The 27,595-nt window shown below is 32.1% G+C and overlaps 1 pseudogene; it reads left to right on the top strand.

Annotated features, from left to right (window-relative positions):
- The first annotated feature begins 285 nt into the window (after positions 1-285).
- On the top strand, positions 286-26,637 carry LOC134686650 (steroid 17-alpha-hydroxylase/17,20 lyase-like; annotated as a pseudogene).
- Positions 26,638-27,595: the final 958 nt, after the last annotated feature.

Raw genomic sequence — 27,595 nt, 5'->3', positions numbered from 1 at the left:
AAATGATTTGTTTCCATAATTAGTAATACATCTGACTGAAATAGTATATATAGTACGTTCTTCTTCACCATCAAGAATAATAATTTTAAGGTTTTCGCAAGGGCTTTAAGTTCTGTATAAGTTTATTGTTTTCTTTATTCTTAGCTTATAATACCTCGACCAAGTTTGAAAATGAATAAAATATCATTTGGTAAATGATCATCATCGACTTTAAATCCTTGTCCCAATTCGTGACCCCAGTCAATCATAAAATAGATGGCAAATATTTACATACACTATACACACACTATGTAAATCAATAAATGTTTCTTTAAATTTACCAGTCTTGAGTGTGGGGCCTTGAAATCAAAATATTTCAAAATACACATACAAGGTCGTTAAAGTGCAATAGTGGTTTGGATTATATATAATATCTTGTGAAAATCAACTTTCGAACGGATGCTTTGTAAAGCATACGATTTAAACTCTTTAATAAACTAGATAGGAACTTTGGAAGTACATCGAGTGACTCAGTCGTCTAGCGAGACGTGGTCAAGTTAAATACAAGAGGGTAAGTAGCATTAACATATCTGTTCCTATGCTATTTGTATGTGGTTTAGCGGCGCATGCACTTATTTTGTGCCACGGATGGATACCCCATATCTTTTGTTTTTCTATTGTATACTAATGTAAAGGAGCAACCATTTAACTTCAAGTTGGGTTAAACAAAATGTTAGAGTCAAAATTAAATTTCCTCGCGCAAAGCGTGATTTTTTTTGATAGTTTTTAACGCTATCAATTATTTTTTTCTTCTTCAAAATTTTACACTAAAAGCTAGGTATTGGGGAAATAATCTGGATTCAGAACATTTTGTCATCTGCTTGACCACAATAAAAAAATTTCAGATTGGGGATCAGAAATTAAAAAAAAAAAACCATAGCACCCTCCCTTTTCCCCTTGAATTAAATGGTCTATCATTAACAGTAATAATTTCCTGCACCGAAGTGCAACATGAACAATAAAGGAACGAATGTACAATGAGACTTCTGATATTTACTTTTCTTGTCTTTAAAATTGTATCAAATTACAGGGTTGTTTGAATGTTCAAATTGTATACGTATATAATGTTAACGTGTATATGTGGACGTGTATATTTATATAAGTTATCAAACTGTTAACCCTTCATTTAGTTCAAGGTTATGTCGAACAATGTTTGAGTAAACACATAGAACTTTATGTACATTATGATCATACTAATATTTGACATTTGTTGGGTTTTCTTCGGCCTTTTATATATTTTTTCTCTCAGTCAGCTGACTCGTCCCTAAAAAAAAGGCATCGCATCGATGCGCTCCTTTCTATTTTAACCATTTTTAATCCATCGTTTATAATTTACCTTTTATACTATAGATACATGTCAAATAGATATGTATTTGTATGTTAAGGTTTTTGTGATGTATATATTATGTTATGAATTTTTGGTTGTTGCTTACTGTTATTTATAACTAAATTCAGGACTTAAAGTACGGTCTTCAACACATGTACAGAGCCTTGGCTCACACTGAACAGCAAGCCATAAAGGGCCCAGTGACTAGTGTAAAACAATACAAACAGATAAACCAACGGTCTTATCTATATAAAAAGCGAGAAACATTTATGAACAATCTCATAAACATGATTTGTTTCAATATTTAATTTTTTAATCAAAATTTTAATACGAGATATTAGATGCACAACCTAGTTTAAAAAAATGGATATCGAGCATATGACATCCCAGCTCCTTTGTTCTAACAGGGGTGATCTGAGCCGGATCACCCCTACCAGATCATCCCAGTTTGAGTTTCTTTGTTATGCATACTTTACTATGTTCTGTAACATTTTGGCGGGAATGACAAATCCACTATAAAACTTATAATTAATTATACGGAAAAGACTGTCTACCAAAATTCACGTAGAAAAAAAAACCAGTGTATATGATGGGGTTCGAACTCAAGACCTTTAGCTGATATCAAGCCACTACACATACCACTACACAAGGAAGACTCGATACGAACTATAAATGAAAGACGAACAAATATAAAACGACGGCGGGATATCTAATTTAACTATCGTCCTAGTTCGTCCCCTTAGTGATTCATTAAGTGGATGACAAATGTTTAAATGATATATACTACTATAAAATCTCGAATGTTAGCAGATTATTTCACAAATGTCAATATACAAAATAGTGCAATATTAAATGGGATTGTATCATCAAATATCTGATGAAATTAAAACAGTTTCTAAAAGATAAGTATCTACATACATTTGTACAAATAGACAGAGTTTAAATTCTAATTGAAGAAATCGGCAGGATTCTTTCTGAAGTTGGAGATATATATCATAGAGTCGTGAGCAAGAAAACAATAAGGTAAGCGCGTATGAATAAGTCAGTATCATAGTATATAGAATAGACATTGCGGTAAATGATTAATTAGACAATCATTATGATTTGAGGCCCCACGGTATGGCAGTCTTAACTAAAAATGATAGAATTTGTTCATACTTTGACAAAACGTACTATATATTGATATATATATTCAAAAATATAATAATAATGATAGGTCATCGTGCATTTTCTCAAGCAACAGGTTGTGACATCGTTAGAGCCGTGGTGTAGTGGTAAGTGCATTGGACTACTAACGCAAAGGTTCCTGGTTCGATTCCCGTTCCGGGATGCTAAATTACTGGTACGTTTTGTGGTCGATAGTTTTAGCCCATGCGCATGGTGGGAACAAAGTGTCACCAACATATGTGGCTAAAACGTTATCAGCAAAAGCTTCTATTTTCTTCTCTTTTTTGCATATCTTGTATTAAATATTCAGCAAAGCAATAAGTTTATTCTCTCTCTGTACATTGACTTTCTAATGCATTTTAAGTCATTTCTCTCCAGATGCTCATCTTCTAGGTGAAATATCTCCGAACTCCGAACATATGATACTTTTTAAGCCAAAAATAAGAATAAATATATATATATCCGGGTAATCTATGATAGATATGTGAACAGGTAAATTGGCCGCGTAAATGAGTTCCGAATATTGGCGCAATTGATACATTTGAAAACCAAAATTTGGCGCAAAAGGACTGCTTGTGAAGATGGGCAATTAGGGGTTGGCATATTCAAGATAGATGCAATTGCCATGGAAAAGAAAAGTGTTTCAAATTTAATGAAACTTTACACAAAGGGTTCATTAAGGCCTTGGTGGATAGTGGTCAATCATACCGCATTTCCTCATTTTTATACTATCTTGTCGGCTGATATTTGGTCGTTGGATTGCTGTCTCCTGTTATTCAAGAAAATGTTTTATTTATAATCTTTGCATATATTGAAGATCATTAAAATGATTTGTTTCCATAATTAGTAATACATCTGACTGAAATAGTATATATAGTACGTTCTTCTTAACCATCAAGAATAATAATTTTAAGGTTTTCGCCAGGGCTTTAAGTTCTGTATAAGTGTATTGTTTTCTTTATTCTTAGCTTATCATAATACCTCGACCAAGTTTGAAAATAAATAAAATATCATTTGGTCGGCGTTTTGCATTTGCGCCGATCTGCATTTCATTTGCGCCGATTTTTTCTTTCATTTGCGCCGATGTTTTTTTTCATTTGCGCCGATTTTTTTACAGGTAAATAACAGGTAAAATACAGGTGAAATGATATAAGAAGATGTGGTCTGAGTGCCAATGAGACAACTCTCCATACCAGTAATGTTATTTTCATTTATCATTAAAGACCTTTTCCGTTAGCCAGTTGTACATATGTTATGAATTGTCAGTCATAACATGTATATAACTGTTGTCTCCTGCTTAAAATCAAGAAGTAAAAACCTAAGATAAAAGCACTTTGTTTTTACTAAAATGACGAATTAAAAATATATGTACAGCATTCAAATCCATAAAAACGGAATACATTCAAATCATAAATCTGTTCTTGCCGAGTATGTATAGGCAACACATCTAATATATTCCTTTCTTATGATTTCGTCTCTTCTATATTTGGCGTAATTGTCGATAACGAAGGCCATCTTTTCTTTGTCGGGCATACGTACTGGTGGGGGCATTAATAGAGCTCGCATTTTCTCACAAGGAAGCTATTAAATCAAGAGTTTCAAATGGTGAAGTTGAAATCATCCCTTCGTTAATTTAATGGACACCATCGCGAATTGGTTGACCGTTATGGAATGTGTACTTGTACGTTGTCTAAGATGTATGACATTTGTCATCAGAAGGAGCGGAGCGTCAGACAATGTCAAACGTGAAGCAGTCATCGATTTCATTTTGGTAAAAAAAATGGTTACCCGAAACATTGGGATAGCCATTTACCAATTGCAATGTCACATGATTTGTCTTGATACTCTGTGCTCAGCCATTGTACAAATATTAACTTACCTACAACTTACCTGTAAATCCAATTAGGAAAGAATATAAAATCGGCGCAAATGAAAAAATGAAATCGGCGCAAATGAAAGAATGAAAATTTTCAAAATCGGCGCAAATGTCATACGCCCATTACGTAAATGATCATCATCGACTTTAAATCCTTGTCCCAATTCGTGACCCCAGTCAATCATAAAATAGATGGCAAATATTTACATACACTATACACACACTATGTAAATCAATAAATGTTTCTTTAAATTTACCAGTCTCGAGTGTGGGGCCTTGAACACAGAATATTTCTAAATACACATACAAGGTCATTTTACTTTCTAACAGATAATTATCTGCACTCAAATAGAGTTTTTTAGACTAAGAGTTTAAATAACTTTTGAAGAAATCGGATTCTTTTTAAAGTGGAGACATATATCATCGAGTCGTGAGAAAGAAAGAAAACAATAAGGTAAGCGCGTATGAATAAGTCAGTATCATAGTTTATAAAATAGACATTGCGGTAAAGGATTAATACAGACCGTGCAAGGGCTGTATAGCCAGTCAAGGTCGTTAAAAACTTCCATATATATAATGATTAATTAGACAATCATTATGATTTGAGGTGGTATGGGAGTCTTAACTAAAAATGATAGAATTTGTTCATACTTTGCTAAAACGTAGTATATATTGATATATATTCAAAAATATAATAATAATGATAGGTCATCGTGCATTTTCTCAAGCTACAGGTTGTGACATCGTTAGAGCCGTGGTGTACTGGTTAGTGCATCGGACAACTAACACAAAGGTTCCTGGTTCGATTCCCGTTCCGGGATGCTCCATTACTGGTACGTTTTGTGGTCGATAGTTTCAGCCCATACGCATGGTGGAAACAAAGCACTGTGTCATCAACATATGTGGCTAAAACGTTATCAACAAAAGCTTCTATTTTCTTCTCTTTTTGGCATATTTTGTATTAAGTATTCAGCAAAGCAATAAGTTTTATTCTCTCTCTGTACATTTGGCGCAAAAGTACTGCTGACCGCCCCCTCCCCCCCGCCCGACGAAAAGTAAATTATGCACGTCCAGGGGCATATAGTACATGTATATACGGGACGAGTGCATAGTGATCGATCTTAGGCTCATATATTCCCTTCTTTTTGTATGATTCTTTACGTTACTTACTGCTATTGTAGAGGTACACAGTTTTATTAGTTTGTCAGAATGAAAAACATCGGAATCAATCATGCAGAATTTGTTCTTGTGCATGGATACAGGCCCCTCAGTAGTTCGGAACTTGTCAGTTTTATTTTTAGCTCACCTGTCCCTGGGCCAAGTGAGCTTTTCGCATCACTTTGCGTCCGTCGTCCGTCGTCGTTAACTTTTACAAAAATCTTCTCCTCTGAAACTACTGGGCCAAATTAAACCAAACTTGACCACAATCATCATTGGGGTATTTAGTTTAAAAAATGTGTCCGGTGACCCGGCCAACCAACCAAGATGGCCGCCATGGCTCAAAAACAAAAGCATTTAAGGCAAATCTGACATGGGGTTAAATTGATAATCAGGTCAAGATCTATTTGCCCTGAAATTTTCAGATGAATCGGACAACCCGTTGTTGGGTTGCTGCCCCTGAATTGGTAATTTTAAGGAAATTTTACTGTTTTTGGTTATTATCTTGAATATTATTATAGACAGGAGATAAACTGTAAACATCAATAATGTAAAATTTTCATAAAATTTGTAAATTTTTACTAACATTTTCAACTGAAACTACTGAGCCAAGTTCATTATAGATAGAGATATTTGTAAGCAGCAAGAATGTTCAGTAAAGTAAGATGTACAAACACATCACCATCACCAAAACACAATTTTGTCATGAATCCATCTGCTTCCTTTGTTTAATATTCACATAGACCAAGGTGAGCGAAACATGCTCTTTAGAGCCTCTAGTTATCTTTCTTGTCTTTGAAGGAATTGGGTGCTTAAAGTCAGATCCTAATTTATAGCTAGGTATATTGTTCAAATATTTGTCTTGTTTCAATATGGTATAAAGGTTGACCTATAAGAAACTCATCCCTGGATGCTAATCCATTTTGCTGCTTTCAAAGGTATAAACGGTCATTCAATCTACACTACAGATGGACTCACCTGTGTAAGTGTACAACTAAAAGTACGGATGCCACATGTGGAGCAGGATCTGCTTACCCTTCCGGAGCACCTGAGACCACCCCTAGTGTTTGGTGGGGTTCGTGTTGTTTATTCTTTAGTTTCTATATTGTGTCAGGTGTACTGTTGTTTGTTTGTTTGTCTTCTTCATTTTTAGCCATGGCGTTGTCAGTTTATTTTCGATTTATGAGTTTGACTGTCCCTTTGGTATCTTTTGTCTCTCTTTTATTTCTACATGTTCTAGACTAAGTTCACCATCGGAAAATTCCCCAAAATATGAGAAAAAATAATCATAAGTCAGAACATTTCAGTATAACTTACGATGTTTTTATCGTATTTATTTTAGTGAAGCGAATCCTTAGTATTGATATATACATTGTACTGTTTAGTTAATCATCAAATTGTGTTTCAAATTTCATGGTTGTTTGAATATTGAATTAATATAGATGTAGACGTTTTTCAATAGTGAATATTTATTCAGTTCAGGTCGCAGAATACCTGTGTATGTCGACAGTTTACAGGGGCGGATCCAGCCATTTTGAAAGGGGAAAAGGGGGGTCCCAACCCAGGATAAAGGGGGAGGGGGTTCCAACTATATGTCCCAATTCAAATGCATTGATCGTCCCAAAAAAGGGTGGGTTTCCAACCCCGGGAACCCCCTCCCCCTGGATCCGCCACTGATGTTGACATTCTGTAAAGGAAAATAGATAAAAAAAAAAAAAAGAAGACATGATCTACATACAAAACCGAAATCATCCAAGAACTATTTATTGAGGTTATTGCTCTTTTTATTAACACAATTTTCTTATTTTTTAGGCTTGTTTGCCTATAATCTTCAAATTTGTGAAAAAAAGATATAGTCACTTTAATCAAAGACGATTTTCGAGAAATGATCTAAAAATAAATCGAGCTGAACCAAAATCGTTGGTAGACTCCTTATATGAAAGATTGACCTTAAATGGCTATTATTTTTACCCTTTTCGTGTTACAGCAATACTGGACCAACAAAAATGAGACAATATAAATATTGTCTGTAGTACTCATTGTTGGAGAGGGCCCACTGTTGAAGAAGTATATATAACACATGCTCTTTAATTAGAGCCTTATTGAAATAAAGCAATACACTTTCTTCGGACCATGGATTCGGCCTTTATTACGATGACTTCTTTTAATTTGTTATTATCTTTTCACAGGTTTTCGATTGCAGATTTTTTTCTCCACTGTCAGTCGATATTCTAATTACTATGAAATTTTCTCCTTTGTTCTTTTTTTTTTATTTCATTTATCCAGAGACATAGAATATGTATTTCTCTTATACTATGTTATTTGATATGTATACGTATTTGTGTACATATGTATGTCTTTACAATTATATTTTAGATAACAAACAATTGGTTTTCAGGGTTCTGTACTTTTATTTTGAACAATTATCTTTATCCTTTAAACTCTTTGTTTCTTAAACGCTATTTTAGGCTTATTATGGCACCCTAAACGGAGATGGGGTGACGTACTGTTATTCTACGTTTCTTTTTCTTTTTCTTCCACACTTTTTTGTCCAATCTGAATCTTGGAATTGAATGGACCAAAGTTGATGGAACTATACAATATTGGTAACTACCATGTGAAGATTTGCAATTAGGGGTTGGCATATTCAAGATAGATGCAGTTGCCATGGAAACAGCAAAAAATGCGAACAAATGGAAACGGTGTTCTAAACTTAATGAAACTTTACATAAATGGTAACTGGCATGTTTAGAGTTGCAGTTCCACTCTAGAATTTCCGAAATGGCCGCCGTTTCCATGGAAACAGCAAAAATGTCAAAAAAAAGATTAATGCTCGATACTTCAGTACTGAAACTTTATAAAAACATTCATTGGCATGTGTAGATGCACTCATGGACTTTGATTTTTCATAATTGCTGCCATATCCTTGGCAATTGGGGAACGAGTGTGCCATCCTTTATTGCTAGCAATTACTAGAGGGTCTGGATGGGGGGGGGGGGGTCTGTTATTCTGTAAACATTTAATTTTCACCCCTTTTTTCTCTAATCTTTAAAAAATTAACCCCTTTTTTCTCTAATCTTCCAAAAATTAACCCCTTTATTCTCTAATCTTCTATTTTTTGCCCCGTTATTCTCTAATCTTCATTTTTTAAGGGCATTATTCTTTAATCATTTAACCCCATCCAAACCCTCTTACAAATCTAGTTTAGATTGCTATTATAAAATATAATTTATAAAATGCATGTTTGATCTAATTCCGGATACACACAACGTTGTTTGTTTCGTATGTTTTTGTTACTTACTATATCGATCTATTTAATGACTTTGTTTACAATTTGATAACAAATCGACAAATACCTACAGAAGTTAGTTTCTTTTGCCAAACAGTGGACACTTACTAAAAAATTACAAATATTTGTTTCAATTAAAAGTTTTGGGTAAGTTAGTTCTTATTATTTAAAATCTAAGCAGGACACCTTAAAATATTTAATCTGACTCTGTATTAATTATTGTTGTCCGATGATATTTATTTGTGAATTCAATATGTGTAGTCCAAAATGTATAACGTATTTATATGACAATCTTTAACTACAGATGTCTACAAAATACTGCAGATCGGGATGCCAGGGGCATCGATAGCAGAGGCTGATTAAGGGGAGGGTGTTTTTTTTTTGTTTTTTTTAAATTTGGGGGGGGGGGGGGGGGGGGGTGTCCCCCTGTTTTCTTGGAAAAACTTGTTTTTTTCAGTATCATTGTTCTAATTTTATCAATTTATCAAGTGTTATGACGATGTTTGATGGTTGAAGAATTTCCTGGGGGCAAAATATGTTATAACTAAAGTTATATATTGATGATCATTGATTAAACTTGAAATAACTTTGTACACGGGTTGATTATTAACGGCAAGTATTGTTAATTTTGTTTTTAACATCCGTATCCTGTTTCTACCTGAATAATTGTGTGTTTTAGTCTTTATCTATCTGTCTGTTACTTGGCTGGCCAACCTGTTGTTGAACCTATCTTAGAAACATACATTCACAGGTAGATATTCGTCTGTGTCATTCTATATTTTCATGCAGATGTCAAAAATGTGTGGACTGTAACAAATTTTTGTATTCGACTTGTAACATTCTAAAACGTATATCCAAATAATAAAGTCTCAGATAAACAATTAACGATGCATAAACTCGAAATTATGTCTCAGCATTTCGTGTTTTTTTTAAGTCTAGACGCCATCTAATTATTAATTTTCCAAAGAATGCCGACGTAAACTTAAACATAGATATAAATAGATAGCGAACTCGTGCAAATGGACTTTGCTATGTCTGTATGATTTCATATTAGAATAGGTTAAAACAATATATTAATAATCGTGTTACATGTAACCTCTATAAGAATATTGTAAGTTTTTGTATATTGAATCAGTCAAGCAAATGGTTTATAGATATAAGAAGATGAGGTATGAGTGCCAATGAGACAACTCTCCATCATAGTCACAATTTATAAAAGTTAACCATTATAGGTCAAAGTACGGTCTTTAACACGTAGCGTTGGCTCACACCGAACAGCAAGCTATAAAGGGCCCAAAATTATTACTAGTGTAAAGTCATTCAAACGGAAAAACCAACGGTCTAATTTATATAAAAAACGAAAAACGAGAAACACTTATGAACAACATCAACAAACGACAACTACTGAACATACCCTTGTTTCACTTTCGGTGTTTACATTCTTTTCCTTTTAGTGGCTGATCACGGCTTGTTCATGCGTAACACATCTCTAGCTAAGAGGTTCAATTGAGGTTCACATGAAATCTAATTTAATGAGGTCGAATTATTCACTTGCATAATGTTTCTATGCTTATTTTGATAAAACTGAACCAAACTGGTAGCTAAAAGCCATTTTTTACTTTACTGTTTCACTATGATTTAACAAAAACAAAAACAATATCAAATTTTATGTTTTTCTATATCTCGTAGCTATAGTGCCCCTTGAACAGCATAGTTAATGAGAAACGCAAATTTCTCTGAAGTGTGAACACGACATAACAGCCATTTTAAAAATTCCGACATATTCGTAATTTGTAATCGATTAGGGACGTAATTTGCATTCGAATTAAACTGTTAAAAAAGGCTGAGAGATGGGGTAAAAGAGAAATATTAACAATTGATCAGGAAATTCATCTAAGTTTAACTGTCCACTTCAACGTTTACGAACGATGTATGTTCAAAGACAAAGGAAATCGGTATATTTACGGAAAATTAAGCGTATTGAAAAGCCTATTCAATTTCTATAAGACAAATTTACTAAAGATGTCGGATTGTTACGTAATCTAATTCACCTGATGTCTCACTTAGTTGGATATGTCTATATCTCTTGTGTGTCACCATATCTATATCTTTTGTGTGTCACCATATCTATATCTTTTGTGTCTTAGATATAAGAAGATGTAGTCCGAGTGCCAATGGACTTCAACGTCTTTGGCTCACACCGAACAGCAAGCTATAGCTATATCTTTAGTGGCAAATCTTTATATCTTGTGTCGTCCTTGTCGGTTTTAGTTTGTTACCCCGATTTTGTTTTTTGTCCATGGATTTATGAGTTTTGAACAGCGGTATACTACTGTTGCCTTTATTTAGCTTCAAACTTCATTTCAATATTTGTTTAATATGATTCATAACTATCTTCTTTTTGTTGAATGACACGTAGAACGACAACATCAGGGAGTGGTGTTTTGATGTCTCAGTTTTTACCAGGCTTTTCAAAGTTTAACTGATTATACCTCTATCCATATCATAGAAGCTCTAGAAATATTAATAGTTGTTTCAATTTTTATTGTTTAAAAAAATGTTGAAAACAAAACTTTACCTGAAATCACCAACAAGTTCTTCATGTGAAGCTCTAGATCCACTACTTGTGTACTATTTTTTGTTGAACAAAAGTATACACTTAAAAATCGTATGTTTGTATTAATCGTATAAAGAATAATGATAACAGTGATGAAATACATTGTCTTCGCAGTGTGTTTTGTGCTACAAACGGGATTGTTGTACCAAAATGGTTGTGTATTTTTATATTTTCAGAATGTTGTATTCGATTCTATCAGCGTTAAATGTCCAAACAGTTCTAATTGGATTACTAGTTGTACTTGTTGTATACAAACTCAGACAAAGATGGAAATACAATCTTCCGCCAGGACCATTTTGCTGGCCTCTGATCGGAAGTTATGAAGGTAATATCATTTTGCTTACCTCTGATTGAAAGTTTTGAAGGTAATATCATTTTACTGGATTCTGATTGGAAATTATGAACATGATGAAGGAAATACGGTTGATTTATAATTTATAAAGAAATATATCTATGCCAAGTGACTCATATTGTTTTTATGCATTAAACAAATACATGCTTCGTCTTACCCAAATGACCATAACTTCTAGTTCCTACATGTACTATAAAGACTTATTTTAACGTTGTTGGTTCAACTTGCAGTTGAAATTCGTGAAATAAATTTATTGTGCTAAAACCATAGTTGCAACTACCTGAACAAAAGTTTACCTTCTGATGCATTTTTGAAATTCAAAAGAACTTAAGTATTTTATGAAACATAGGAGATTTAAACCTATTCTTAATTTGTAAAGTATATGCATCCGTTATAGTGTTTGTAACCAGTTCTTTGCTCAATATTTACGGATGTAAAAGAGGGACGAAAGATACCAAAGGGACGGTAAAAACAAACTCATAAATCGAAAATAAACTGACAAGGCATGAAAAAGACATACAGACAAACAATAGTACACATGACACAACATAGAAAACTAAAGAATAAACAACACGAACCCCACCAAAAACTAGGGGTGAACTCAAATGCTCCGGAAGGTTAAGCAGATCCTGTCCCACAAGTGACACCCGTCGTGTAAGTATATCTATGAGGGTCTAGAATGGGGGTCCTTTATTTGTTTATTCTTACATATTAGACCATTTTTCTTTATTCTTTCATATTAGAGTAAGACCATTTTTCTTTATTCTTTATATTCCTTCTCGTTATATCTTTTCTTTTTTATTCTAACATTCCACTCTGCTTTAGTCCCCGAGGGTATCACCAGCCTAGTAGCCAGTACTTCGGTACTGGCATGAAAATACGTATTTTTTGTGTTATTAAAATTTGCTGTTACAAAATGTTAGAAATTATTATAAATTAAGAAATGTATCTCCCTTATGCAAAGCTCTGATTCCTTTTATGGATTTGGCTATACTTTTGAACTTTTTGGATTATAGCTCTTCATCTTTTATATAAGCTTTGGATATCAACTAATTTGGCCGCGAGCATCACTGAAGTGACATGTATTGTTGAAATGCGCATCTGGTGCAGGAAAATTGGTACCGTTTATGTAATTATTCTTCATTTTGTTTGCCTATTTTTCTTTTTTTCTTAAGTTGTTTTGTACTTTTTTCTTCATTTTTTGCCCATTATTTTATATTCTGTAAACCTCATCCAAACCTTTATGTATAGCAGAGAGTAATTGTATGATTAAATTAATTTCAGTTATCCAAGCTAAGTTTCTTCATGAAATATTTGGAAAATTTACACAGAAATATGGACCAGTCTTCACTGTTAGTCTAGGTAAGTATAATGAATTTAGAGATACTAGAAATAACAATATTAGGAGTTCAATGTAAGGACTTAAACAGTGTTATTGGTGAGGCAACATATGTTACAGCTGTGTTTATAGAGTCTTTTTACGATATTTGCTAGTTTAAAAAAAATATGTTTCTTCCTATTAAACATTATATCATGCACCCTGAATTGTCAATACTGTTTTTGCATCTTCTTCTACCAGAAAATGTCTTCAATCTAAAAGCAGTAACGACTTAAGTATAAATTCGGACCACTGCTTCTAACCCCCGAACTGTTAAACTTTAGAACGGCTTTGACACCGAAGTTCTAAAAGTTTCGACTGCGTGACAGTGCTGCTACCTTTCTAGTAGGGAGGGCTTTCAAATTTCTGATTCGTGAATCGAAATTAATATATTTATGTTGAAATCACTCAATATTACTGGAATTTGGAACTTTACCCTTTAGTTGTTTTGATGGCTCGAGTCTAACTTCTTTGTTTTCGTTTCATGACTATTTTGTATTTAAAGGAACATGATATTCTAGATTATCTCCCTTTTATTTGTCGGTGCATCTTGTACTATATACTAGATTGTAGAATGCTCATGCTCTTGTTACATATAGGTTGTATTTCTGTAAATATAATATGTTTTTATACTGGTAACAGTCCCAATGTATGTCTCTATGAGATGAAATTTATATATTATATCTGGGAACCAGTATGTCAACAAATCAAATTATTTTTGAATAGTATATATCATCTTAAAAGAGACGTGGTTTGATAACAGCTGTTTTTACAAAGTGAGATGTTATATGTAAAATGTGAAGAGTCAAAAATTAGTTTTATGGTTCAATAAAATCAAAATAATTTATTGCCATTCATTATAAATAAATTTCTATCAAAAACAAAGGCACACAGAACATCTTATGTTATTTATATTAACAATAATAACGTACACCCATGTTGGCGTATGAATACACAACGTCAGAGTGGGCGTGTCGCAATCAAAATTCACAACATTGAAAATAAAACTAATAATTTTAACCAATCAGAAGACAGTTAATACATCAAAATTACATCCCTTTAGCAGTGCATCATTTTTTGGGAAGTCCAGGTGTAATTTATTGTGACACTTGTCAGGTTTTGTCCTAAATCAGTGAACAAATTTGCAAGTTCAGTGCAAGAACTTATATAGACATCCCTGTTCAGTGTAAACATTCTGAGATCAGATATATCATAGATAAATAACAGAGGAAAACAGTTTGAACAGAGTCAGATCCTTATTTTGTAGCTTTCAGATGTAATTTCAAATGAATGAAGATAATATCTGCACTTCATAATATAATATTGCTTGTGCTTGTTCCCTTTTCATCTTCTAGGTTCTAGCAGTCATTCAATAATTTTACCATAGATGATTGTTCAATCTGCATCTAGTTTACCTATTGGTAAATTACATGTAGATCTCTTTTATAATGAATACATTCTTTTTTACAATTGTTAAAGCTGCGTTTGATGATTGAGGATTTATATATCAGGTCAACATGGTAATTTTTTTTTTAATTCTTCATTATAACACATATTTCAGTGTATATATAATGTTACCAGAAACGGTTATACATCATCATATGTTTCTGATGGTACAATGTACATATTATTTGAGAACAGTATATCAATATATATATATATGTTCCTGGTATAATACTATATGTTATATATGAATTATATAAAAAAAAAATCATATTCATTATATAATCATTTTTCACACCCCATGGCTCTAGCTGTTGAATAAAGTGAGTGGATTTTTTTCTAATTTAAGTTCATGCATTATTATCCCACTAAATTACATATATATGTCATTAGTGAGAAAGCTATTTTCAGTTTTACTTTATTCTAGAAAAATATAAAAGGTACTTTATCTTAAACGTTTTAAATACAGCCATGACTCAAGAGAACTGTATGGGTATCCATACTCTATGCTTTATAGATTTATATAATATCTTCTATGCTCTATTAAGTTCTAAAAGTTCTAGATGAGCCTTGGGGTACTCCAAATTCTACATCAAAATGCAATGAGTTTTCCCAGTCACCTACACCTGTTTATTTCCGATGAGAAAAGAAAACAACCAATTTGTGAGGTTCCTTCTGATTTTATATTCCAGTATACGAACTAGAAGACTATAACTTACTTTTCAAATGCTTTTAAAAAAATGCATTTTAAGTTCGTTTTTGAAATCCACAAACCCAATTTGTTTCGTTTGGAATTATGTCGACAGCAGTGTTACACTTGAAATATAAGTTGGTGCCGATCTGCATGTTTTCATATTGTATTGTTGAATTTGACCATGTGCTACATATTTCTGCAATATGTATATATCATAGCACTCGGTCGATATTTCTATTCTTTGTTTCCCTTGACATTCATGAAAACCGGACAAACATTTGGAAACCTCCAGTCCGGTGGTGCATTCTAAGTTTCAATTATTATTTCAGATGATTGTAAGACAAACATTTGGATGCCTGCAGTCCGGTGGTGCTTTCCAAGTTTCAATGATTATATTAGATTATTGTGAGACAACAATGTGTACATAACTTTATTTTGATTTACAGGACCTTATCAGACGGTTGTTTTGAATGATATCAACAGCGTCACAGAAGCATTAGTCAAAAGCAAAGCTGATTTCGCCAATAGACCCTCTATTCATTCAGGTAAAAAAAGACTAAATACTTTTATATGCATATTTTCAATTGCGGATGTATTTAAAAATTAGTTGTTTCAGCTAGAAGTTCTGTAAATCATGCTTTAATGTTTCTTATACTTTGTTAACTATTTGAATTTGAAAATATATGTTTTTACATATTCATAATGTAAATTTATAATAAGGCGATTTACCGGTTGTAATGTTAGTTTTGTAAAACATTATGCTATATTTGATTAACAACAGTTTTATCTTATTCTTTTCCCCTTTACCAAACAAAAACGAAATTTAGAAACATCATGTATCGGTGATTCGGAAATGACTATTCCTATGAAATATAAGAAACGGTAACTGAATTGTGAATTACTCATTTTATGTAAAAAAAATATTAACATTTAACAATTTCATTTTTGATAAAAGAAAAAAATTCCCGACGAGCCGGAACCGTCTTTTAACATACAGTTATTTCGTGTATCTTGAAAATATATTGTTTTGTGATAAAAAAATTTCATATCAGTTCCAACATTTTTCATTCAAGTTGACGTGTTGACCGAAGGAGGAAAAGATATTGCATTTGCCAATTATACACCAACATGGAAATTGCACAGAAAAATTGCTGGAAAGGCTTTAAGGTAGAAGTTTGATTTATTATTTCTATTTAATTTAGTGTTTTTTACTCTGTCTTGTAGTTAGTATTTCAATGAACTGTACTTTTACCTCGAATAAATGGTATATTGAATAAGTAATCTTTCATAATCTTTAAGTCAATGTCTAATATAAAAATAAAATGAAATGAAATAGAGATTACCATGATTACGAATCCATTATGTTATTAATAAATAAGAAGGAAGACATATTTATAATTTAATTGAACTATCTTGTAAAAAGGCTGCAGACAATATGCTCAAGCTCATAGTTTAGTTGCAGATAAACTGATAAGCTCATAAGGTAAAGATAAACTGATAATGCAATAGCACATAGCACTCCCCAGTAAAGGATTAAAACAAACCAACCCAGATAATTGAAAAAGGGAAAACTACTAAATACTAAGCAACGCAAACCTTAGCTAAACAGTTGGTGTGCCTTCTGAATAGAAACATATTTTCTAGATAGAAACAAGTGAATTTATCAAAACCGTCTCACACATGTTCTTGATGTTTAAATCTCATTGATAAATGAAAACAAAGATGTAGTATTGTGAATTTAACGTAAAATGTCTTTCGTGATCTGAAATATTAATTTTAAAATATTGGATTTGAATGGGACAGATTTTCCCTTCTTTTGAATAGAAGCAGATTGTAATGATAGTTATATATGACAGTTGGTTTCACAAAATGATATATGTCTTATTGTGAAAAATGTCTTCAATAACTATTTGTTTGGCAAGAAAGGGTCTACTTTATATTAAACACTTTATAAATATGTTGCGTCTGACTCGCTTTACAAAACATGAATAACATGACACAATTACTATTGCTGAGGATAATAGATGAAGGAAGTGAAACAATTGTTTTAAGAACAAAGGCACGTTTTTTTGTAGGCAATATTTGGCAGGAAATCATTTGGAGAAAGTTCTTCATGATTCGATGAATAAATGTTTACCTTTAATGGCCAAAGAAAAAGGTGCATTTAATCCCGAAAACTACATAGATCTAATGGTGTTCAATATTCTCAATGCTGTGTGTTTCGGAGAAAGGTAAGCAATGTATTATAAGGTTTGAATTGTATTACAGTTCAGCACTTCAGCACTTCAGCTCTGCGCTTCTGGCATGTGATCCAAGGGACACAGTTATCATCCTTTGGTTTTCGTTGTCTGGTTTTCGTTGTCTACGAATATAGTCCCTAGTGAGAACAGTGTATAACTTGCCTTTTTTTATTTGATACACTTTCCCAATTTATTTCTTGATATTTAATACATGAAATATTAAGAAGGGGAATGAAATTACATGTTGAAAAATTTGGGTGCTGAATCCTTTTGTTAAGTAGTGATTTGGTTAGGTAAAAAAAGGTCAAATTTAATTTGTCAGAAGCTGTCAGTTAGAGTTGGTAGGAGTTTCTTTAAATTTTGATATAATGGGCCCCACTAGTAGTACACTACTAACAATCGTTTTGAGAAAGAGCAGTTGCGATTCTTAAAATTTGAATTTATTGTCGGAAAAAAATGCGCTACGAAATAACTGTGTTCTCGGGCCATGTTTGTCTAGTGATTAAGTGCGTGTATGGATATAATGTGTGAGTGGTTAAATTCGAAAAAATGTCTAACCAAAGAATTTGGAATAATAACATAACTTAACTTAGACAGCATTGAAGTATCAGCTTTGATTACACGTCAAATGGTTTTACTGTCAGGAATTGAGATTACTTAAACAAGCTCGGAATACAAAACAGCTGTTTCCACGCAAAAAAAAAGAAACGACTTTTTGAAATTGATCACATAAATATGATTTGAAAATTATTTAAACAAAAATTCAGTAAAAAATGTTGTCGTCTTTCGACTTCTACATGTAACATTATGTTGTCTAATATAACCTCTTTGTCAAATGTAAACACATTGCAATTATAGGCTTAATGTATGCTAGAGAAATAAGATTTGACATCTGTAAAATTTCAGGTGCGGTATTTAATTATTTATTGCAAAAGAAATCACAAACAAGTTCCAATAATTGAAAAAATGTATGATACATTCCCTTAATTACAATAGTTACAAGACCAGACAAAGTAGTTTGATATGTTGTTCAATCTGAATCGTGATTTTATAATAGTTTTTTGCTGTCTTTTTGAGGATTTCCCGTTGAATGACAAAGATCAAGTTTCGTGACAATGATATAAGTAAGATAAGACTAATTTAGTAGAAAAAGACACTTACCCAATCTTTGTACTCCGATTTTCAGTTATGCCCTCAGGTATTCCCTTTTCGTTTATAATCCAATTTGTTTTTAGAGTTTTAACTTTATGATACACGTTTAAATCTATGACAATTACAGGTTTATCTCATCATTTAGATACGAAGAAATATGCCTCCCATGTGTTATATCTTGGGTCTGAATGGAATGTTATACTGTTTTACACCTTTCCGTCCATTCTTCCAAAAAAGGAATTGCTGTCACATTTTCTCGGGAGCTTCAAATCAGAGCTTCCTTGGTATCCGCCTTCTTGTTATCAAGTTACACTGAGCTATTTATTCACATCCATCGCTCACGTTAAACGAACACTAACATAGATTTACACATACTGACCATTTATTATAATATCGCCGCGTTTGTCTGAGGAACTTCGTATCAAATTAGAGCACCCTAATTTTTTGTAGCCATATTCATGTGAGCATATTTTCGTATCCGTTGTACATAATTTTTTTTATAGCAGGGATAATATATGAGATCAATAGCTCAAAGGTCAAAATTCTTTTTTCAGTCATTTAGCATTTGTTTTTAAGTGCTTGCTAGACATGCATAATGCCATTACAAATTTTGTCTGCTAAGTTTTACTTTTCTTTCCATAATTTAATTACATATAGTGTTAAATGCTATCTTTGAAAATCTGATAAAATCCTTGTTTTTTTCCCCTAATTTTTGAAAGAAAAAAAACCGCCAATGTTAATGTAAGAAAATTCTAGAGAGAATCTATTCTCACCACATCTTCAATGACTTATGTCTCGAAAACAAGCGCATGGTGTCTTCGTATTTTTTCTGCTTTTTGAGTTACTTTATTTACATATCATCAATGTTTAATAGTCTTTTAAATAGCTTGTTATTTTGAAATCGAGTAGCGAACATCCTAAAGGCAATGTTATTCAGTCTGTTGTTTCATTTATGATTATTTTTTAGCGTTGATGACTTATGTGGTCTTTACTTTGGGTTTTATTTTAAGTGTCTTTTCACAGTTTTAGAATATCTCATATGCATTTAAGTTAAGGAACATGTAAGACTTTTACATGAATAATGTTATTCAAATTTTGCTTTAGAAAATAGATCCAAAAGCTGTGCAAATGTTTCAGTTCAGGGTACAAATGGATTTTTTTTAAATATCTTTTAGTGTTGAATTAGATGATCCTGAATTCGTGAACTTTATGAAAATGGACAAGGATGCGACAGAAATGGTGGGAAAGGGATTTGTTGAAGACATGTTCCCCATCATGTATAAAATATGGACAACAAATAAGTACAGAACAGTTACTAAAATGTTTGATGAAATTATTTCTTTAGTCAAAAGGAAATTTCAGGAACATGACAAAACCTTTAGCTCTGGTATGTCAGCAAGTCTTATATGTTTTCTTTACACATATTGATTATAAAAATACAGGAGAAAGAGTAAATGCAACACAAACAAAGTATAAATAAGAAAAACAAATACATGTACATAAAAGACCCTTCCAAAAAATCTAATTGTTTTATATACAGCTAGGGCAAAGAAAAACTGAAAGATCTTCATTGACAGTATTGACAATATGTTAATATCAATATTTTTAGTTCCTAATAAACACTATCTATTTTTTTATTTATCAAAACAATGTATTGAAGTTTACTTTCTGCGTTACAAAAGATCTCATTTTCTTTGCTCTATGTATGACCAAAATGAAATATTTTCTAAACTACAGTGACTAATTATAAGTAAATGCAAGCAGAATTAATGCATCAGTCAACACTATAACTTGATCTTTTTTAAACAGTAATCTACAGTTTACTACATTTACAGTATTGTTTGTGGGCCATTTTTTTCCTTCAAATTAATGCATTTTGTAATACTTACAATATTGTTTTTGTCTGCCATTTTCAACTGTATTACCTTATAGCGGGTTATTTTCGCGGGGTGTAAATTTTAGCTTATTTTCGCGGATAGAACAAAATCGCCAAAATAAATTCCGCCAATTTAAAAGTGTACATGCAAAGGTATTGATGAAAGTTTTAAATCCGCCAAAATAATAACCGCCAAAATATTTCGTATACCTTATTCAATGTAAATCGCGAAATTTTACACCCGCGAAAATAACCCGCTATACGGTATACAATTTCGTAATACTTATGTAGTAGTTATCTGTAGAAACAATTATAAGAAGGGGAGACAATACAAAGAAGACAAACAAAATAAATATGAAATTCAAAAAACGCCACCATAATTAAAAGAAGGAAACACCCATTAAAGGGTAGTCTTCCCAGAGCACTTGAATAGAGGCAACAGTAGTATACTGCTGTTCAAAACGCGTAAGGCAACAATAGTATACTGCTGTTCAAAACGCGTAAATCGATGGACAAAAAACAAAATCGGGGTAACAAACTAAAACTGAGGGAAACGTATTAAATATGAGAGGAGAACAACGACACAACATTAAAATGTAACACACACAGAAACAGACTAGACAAAAAACGATGAGAATAACAAATATAACATCAAAACCGAATACATGAATTTGGGAAAGAAAAGTACCGTAAAACGTCTGAAAGTAATGTGAATTCACACTCAAATATAAGAGAAAACAAACGACACAACGTTAAAATGTAACACACACAGAAACGACCAATAACATGAACAATGGCCATATTCCTGACTTGGTACAGGACATTTTTCAAGAAAAAAATGATGGGTTGAACAAAATAAAGAGTGATCAGTTTCTGTTTCACAAGCGCTTTTTTCAGTTCTTTTTATTAAACTTATCTATAAGGAAGAATCTTCAATGTGTATGTTTTGTTCTGGTGATAATTTTGAAATTAATAACTACATCTAAAAGCATGTTTTTGTTTCTATAGATTTGTATACACTCACAAAATTAAAATGTCATAGATTATTTCTAATAATTTGATTAAATTTAAATCTTTCAAAATTTTATTTATTTATACTTCTTTTCATTATCTACATTAGAAAACGTCTGTACCAAGCCAAGAATATCGCAGCTGGTATCCCTTCGTTTGATGTGTTTGAGCTGTTGATTTTGCCATTTTATTAGGGACCTTGCGTTTTAAACTTTCTTCAGAGTTCAGTATTTTTGTGATTTTACTTTTTTCCAGACAATATTAGAGATTTTACTGATTCCTTGATACAGCAAGAAAAGAAGCAGAACAAGAGGAGAACGTGGAAATGTTATCTCAGTTATCTGACACACATCTTAGACAAACTATATTAGATATATTTAGTGGTAAGATAGCTGAAACACATCTTAGACAAAATATATTAGATATATTTAGTGGTAAGATAGCTGATTCACATCTTAGACAAACTATATTAGATTTTTTTAGTGGTGAGATCGTGCATGTTATTTCAGTGATTCGACACACATCTAAGACAAATCATATTAGATATATTTAGGGGTAAGATTGTGCATCTATGGCAGATCAATGTTATTTTAGTATTGTATCAATATAGTAAATGAAATTAGTGAAAAAATGGCTGCCTATAAATTTTAAGGCATATTTGGTCCTAAATTCCCTTCAACTTCATACTTTATTTGGCCTTTTTAGCCTTTATCTATTATTCGAGCATCGCTGGAAAGTATCTTATAGACCAAACCACTGCTGGCGCAAATACATCATTTTAATGGTTTATATTCACACTTTGACCATACTCATTGCAAAGAAATATTTTTGTTGATCATCTTGAAATCACAGTAAAGAGCGAAACAAACCCATTACAACAAATTACAGAACATAACCTGCATATGACATATGCATAACAGTATAAGAAATCAATCCAATAATTTTAAGATGAAGAAAAATCCTTTCAAAGGTATGTATCTGATTTTTTAATCAAACATAACTCTTTTTGCTTGATTGCCTCTTGATATGATAACACTATTATTTCTGTTCGTTCTGTCTAAAACTTATTTGAATCTCAATGATTAATGCTCAGTAGAATTTAAAAAGCAGAGAAAATAAAGGATCTGTTTGTTTATTTTAAAGATTTAAGCAATTAAAAATTTGGCAGGAAATAATTCTCTTTATATTTTTCATTCATTTTACATTGGCACCTCTTTTCTTTCAAAAACTATAAAAATATAACAAAGATTTTACGAAATTACCAAGTATGGCTCTGTAACCTATATGTAAAAGAATTATGAAAAGAAAAGTAGGTTTAAGTGGGCAAATTTTGTTATGAATAAACCCAGAAAATTCCGAAAAATCAGGCAAAAATTCCAAAACCATAGAAGTAAACATCCTTAAACCTTGTCTAAGTATGCTTATCTGGAATTTAAACAGTAATAAATTGTAAAAGTCAGTTTTAAATGGCCTGACTTATCCGATCAGTTTTTAGACGAAAATTAAAATAATAACAAGAGAAACCTCACCTTAGAAATACTTGCAGCAGTAAATATTATATACCGTTTTTTTTTTTAAATATCATGGAATTTGATGCGACTGCCATATGAGTGAGAAGTTTAGCGTTATAAAACCAGATTCAATCCACCATTTTCTACATAAGAAAATACCTTCAAATACCAACATGACCAAGTCATTTCGTTCAATGTGTTTGTGCTCTTGATTTTTTCATTTGATATTGGACTTTCGGTTTTGACCCTTTCCTCTAAGAGTTCAGTTTTTTTTTAATTTAACGTGATACCGCTGTTCAATCGTCATATATCGATTCAGAGAAAACAAATCCAGGTTACAAACTAAAACCAGAAAACACACCAACTATAAGAGGAAAAAAAGGAGCAACAGGAACAATAAAGTGGAGTGCAACAAACACAAACGTGAACATACATACACATAGATAAAACAAATCCGGGTTACAATTTAAAACTGAGGTAAACAAAGGCATAACAACCCAAATTATTGTTTCAAATGTTGGACCAAATGAACGCTACCGTTTGCATTGAAAACAAAGATGGACAGATTATAAAAAAAAAATTAGTAAAGTAATTACATTGAAAAATGATGCCTGTCAACGCTATGATACTAAATTTTACGATTATTTATTGTTAAAGATAATGATACTACGTTTATTGCACTAATATAAAATAAAACACACAAGAAACACAAATGCCAACAAAAAAAGCAAATCAGAAAAGCAAAATTGGTTCATTCATTTTTTGGAACGAACTCAGAACTCTTAGAAAATATAAAACAGGACACAAAATAGAAAAAATCAATGACAGTGTCTTATTTAACATTTATCACACTTGTACCAGAGCAATATTGCTTTTAAGGGTATAACACGTTATATTGCAAGCAGTTTGTATGGGCTACATTTAAAAACTGACATACTTTTATGTCTATTTCAATGTGAACTTTTAATTAGGAAAAGATAGATTACCGGGGATAAAGGACAGAGAAAAACTCAGTTATACAGAGGCAACCTTACATGAAGCCATGAGACTTGGTACAGCTGCTCCAGTAGGTGTTCCACATAGTACACTGTGTGACACAAAAGTTGGTGGGTACTCAAATCAATAAGACTTTTACACTCGGAATAGATTACCTAAGTCGTATTTGGCACAACCTTATGGAATTTTGGTTTGTCAATAATTTTCAACTCTTTGTACTTGTTTGGCTTTACAACTATTTTGATCTGAGCGGCACTGATGAGTCTTATGTAGACGAAACGAGCGTCTGGCGTATTAAATTATAATCCTGGTACATTTGATAACTATTAAGCGGTCTTTTACCTATCGTATATGGAGACTAAATTTGATTTGAATAATCAGTTTAATTAGATTGCTGCAGTGATTTGCTTTTGAAAAATCAGACGCTCATCTTACTTTTAGATGACTTGTGCCAATGTATACTATTTAAATTGTGACTTTTTTCAGCATTATGGTCTTTTTAATGTCTTTTGAGCATGTACAATACAAAATTATTAAATGTGATTATGCAATAATTCAGGGTTGACAAACTATTCAACTGTAACTTGATTAAGACAATGATAAGCAAGAAGGGTTAAGTAGCTAAAACGTGCAAATACAGTAGAGATCAGCTATATGGAAATCAAATTGGAGACTGAAGTAGTTCTTCTCATAACTAAATATATATACAATGAAATGAGGAGTATGTGTTAGTTGGCCAGAAAAAAAACTAAAGAAAACAAACCAAAAACAAAAAAGAAAGAAAGAAAACTGAACTCAAAATAAAAGACATTTATCTTATTGAAAAGCAGAGCATAACAAAGGGATAATAAAACGACATGGCAAAAAAAAAGAAAAAAAGGCAAAACAAACAAGCAGTTCAAAAAACCTCACATAAAATCCTGAAACTGATCGACAAGAACCATACCAAAAATCAGTGGCATTCTTCCTGTTGCGTATTTAAGTACAAAAAAGGCTGTTTCACGTTAAAGTGGACGATATTGTAGTTACAACAATTTGGATATTATCTTGGATTCTTAAAAACTGTTTTTCGATCACGTTTTATGATGACGCCCGGAAATTTTGTAAGTGCAAATTTCAACTTTACAACTTAGAACTCTTACCTGTACACAGTCATAAATATGACAGATATACCAGAATTGCAGTTCAATGAATGATCATGCCTCAAAAAATCGTTTTCAGACTTCAAAACGTTAATTTTCAAATATTGTTTATCGATAGTATGAAATCAAACAGACTTTAACATCGTCAATATAAGATTTCCCATGCTTGTTTGTCTATTAGACAAGTTGTTATGGATATATAGTGTTATTTGACCATCGACAGTGTTCGAAGTAACCTCTATGGACAATGAGATCTGATACATTTTAACGAGTCCATGTATTGTAGGACTTTTTCTTATTTGATATTTCGTCTTTGTATGCTGTTAAACAAATATGAAAATTTAAATGAATTTTGTTAACATGAATTTGACAAACATTTTTTTCTAATTTTATTATCTGATTCTTTAATTAAATAGTTTTTAAATTAACCTTTACAACTGTCAGATACGTTATGATACACATATGTATCATTATAGTAATAAATCAAGTGTTAATAAGTTGCTGCAATATACTCCAATCCCACTTGAGACAATGTGGCTTCGACATGCTGACGTCTCACTTAAATGTTGAGGTTTAGCTAGCTAGAAAACCAGGTTCAATATACCATTCTACATAAGAAAATGTTATCCATTCGTTTGATGTTTTTCCGTTTTGAATTTTCCTCTGAGTTCAGTATATTTGTGGTTTTACTTTTTAAAAGGAACTTTAAGAGGATATCGATACCGTTTTATATCATTATTTTATTTGCTTAACAGTGAAATGATGACCAGATGCATTTTCCACATGACTTTGTGACATAGTGGGGTATCCTACATAATATTTATAGAGATCTTTGACATGGTTAATTTCATATAAATTTATTCCGAGTGTAATCATCTCTATGTCAAATTCCAAAAAATAGTTTTTGTCATGTTTTCTAGGAGGTTATGATGTTCCAAAGGACACAATGGTTATGATTAATCACTGGGCACTTCATCACGATCCTAACTACTGGAAAGATGTGGAGAAATTTGATCCTACACGTTTCCTGGACGAAAATGGAAAACTTGGAATGAAACCAGAAAGTTGGTTACCATTCTCTGCTGGCAGACGTGTGTGTCTAGGGGAAACTGTTGCTAAACCAGAACTGCATATGATTTTTGCAACGATAATGCAAAGGTTTAAGATAACACTGCCTGAAGGAACCGACCCCGAATTAAAACTAGGAGGATCAGGTGGCGTTACAGTGCCGGCTACTTATGAAGTCATTATTACAGACAGAATAAATACATAACATTAAACTTATTTATCCTTATGTAGTGACATTAATGAACATTCTGTAATAGATACTTTATTACATGTAGAATTGTATAGTTATATATTTCTTTGAATATACACTGCTACTTTTGCATAGGTACTTTTTCTGTACAAAAAATCTGTGGTACTGGAAAATTACTTTTAAAATATGGTACTTTTTTAGTACTTTAAATTTATTGTAATATTTAGGTACCTGTTTTTTACAGTACTTGATTTGTACCTAATATTTGAGGTACACATTTAGTACTACACAATTAAAGTACAAATTGAGTACTTAAAATTTGAAGTACAAATCAAGTACTGTAAAAAACAAGTACTTAAATATTACAATAAATTTAAAGTACTAAAAAAGTACTATATTTTAAAAGTAAATTAATTTTCCAGTACTACAGATTTTTTGTACAGAAAAAGTACCTATGCAAAATTAGCAGTGCAGGGCCGTAAATCTCAGTGAAATCCTAAAATAAAATGTTCGCTTCTAGATTAAAATACTTATCTGTGTTACAAACTGGTGCTGAAAAATGTTCATTACAAGAAAATAAGCATGCAACGCGTGTTTTAAAGTTACACCGGATCAATAAAATCCAAATCATGCACTGCTGGTGAACTGTGACCGAAATGTCAATTTCCTACAAGGACAAAAGAAATTACATTGTGTACATTCCATCTCTATAGATGTTGTCTGTTCAACGTCTCCACCTGAAAAGAAATAAAAAGACTGAGTTTTCGTTATTATCAACCCGCGTCACGTGATGTCTCTTCAATCTGGCGCGCGCGCTGGACCTGAAATAAAATAAACTTTCCGAACTAAACATGAAACTTCCCCGGAATAATATAGACCCCTTACAGAAACAAACAAACAGACAAACAAACACACACACACACACACATAACAATCAATCATGTTTCAAAAAGGGGGGGGGGGGGGCAAGACCGTTTACAATTGCTTTTTAGAAGCAATTGATTTAAATTGTAAAACGACAATTTTAACCATTCTGTTCCGTTTATATAAAAAAAAAAATCCCTAGGAC

The sequence above is a fragment of the Mytilus trossulus genome, chromosome 10 (genome assembly GCF_036588685.1).
Source record: "Mytilus trossulus isolate FHL-02 chromosome 10, PNRI_Mtr1.1.1.hap1, whole genome shotgun sequence".
Classification (NCBI taxonomy): Eukaryota; Metazoa; Mollusca; class Bivalvia; order Mytilida; family Mytilidae; genus Mytilus; species Mytilus trossulus.
The sequence above is the reverse complement of the archived record's forward strand: the minus strand, read 5'-3'. Positions and strand labels throughout refer to the sequence as shown.